General features: G+C 39.0%; 1 protein-coding gene across 1 annotated transcript in view; it reads left to right on the forward strand.

The window, feature by feature from the left end:
* The window catches only part of LOC106870273 (collagen alpha-3(VI) chain), a 3,673-nt gene that overhangs the window by 2,042 nt on the left and 1,031 nt on the right, over positions 1-600 (forward strand). The gene's annotated exons all lie outside the window — the stretch shown is intronic.

The following is a 600-nucleotide window of genomic DNA, read 5'->3' on the forward strand; positions in this document are numbered from 1 at the left end:
TATATATATATATATATATATATATATGTATGTATGTATGTATATATATGTATAACATATGTGAGTGTATACATGCATGTATGTTTATGGGTGTATACGCACACACACATACAGAAATTTACTTATATATATATATATATACACACACACGTATGTAAATGTATATAAACATGCATTTACTTACACATACGTGCACGCACACACGCACTTATACTCTATACAATACATATTTACATACGTGTATGTATATTTAAATGGATACCATTTAAGAAGGGAAATTCTATGGAAAACTAGAATTTAGCGTAAAATACTCGGAACCAGGAGGAATTCCAACCGCGATTCGTGGTTTGCTACCTCAACAGCTCCAGTGGCTAAAGACATTATCAGGAGGAACGACGTCCAGTTTCGGCCCCTACTCCTCTACCGTTTTCGAAGTGGCGGGGCTCCGCCTTTCGGAGGTGTCTTCAGCTCTGGTGTTCAGTACGTTTCTTCTTTCTCCTTTTGACTTCTGTTCCCTGGCTTCTTCGATGCAGCGTCAACGAGTGTCTGCGGGAGACTGACCATCCTGCCAAATTCCCCTTCTAAATACTCCCTAGTAGG

The sequence above is a fragment of the Octopus bimaculoides genome, chromosome 25 (genome assembly GCF_001194135.2).
Source record: "Octopus bimaculoides isolate UCB-OBI-ISO-001 chromosome 25, ASM119413v2, whole genome shotgun sequence".
In the NCBI taxonomy this organism is placed as follows: domain Eukaryota; kingdom Metazoa; phylum Mollusca; class Cephalopoda; order Octopoda; family Octopodidae; genus Octopus; species Octopus bimaculoides.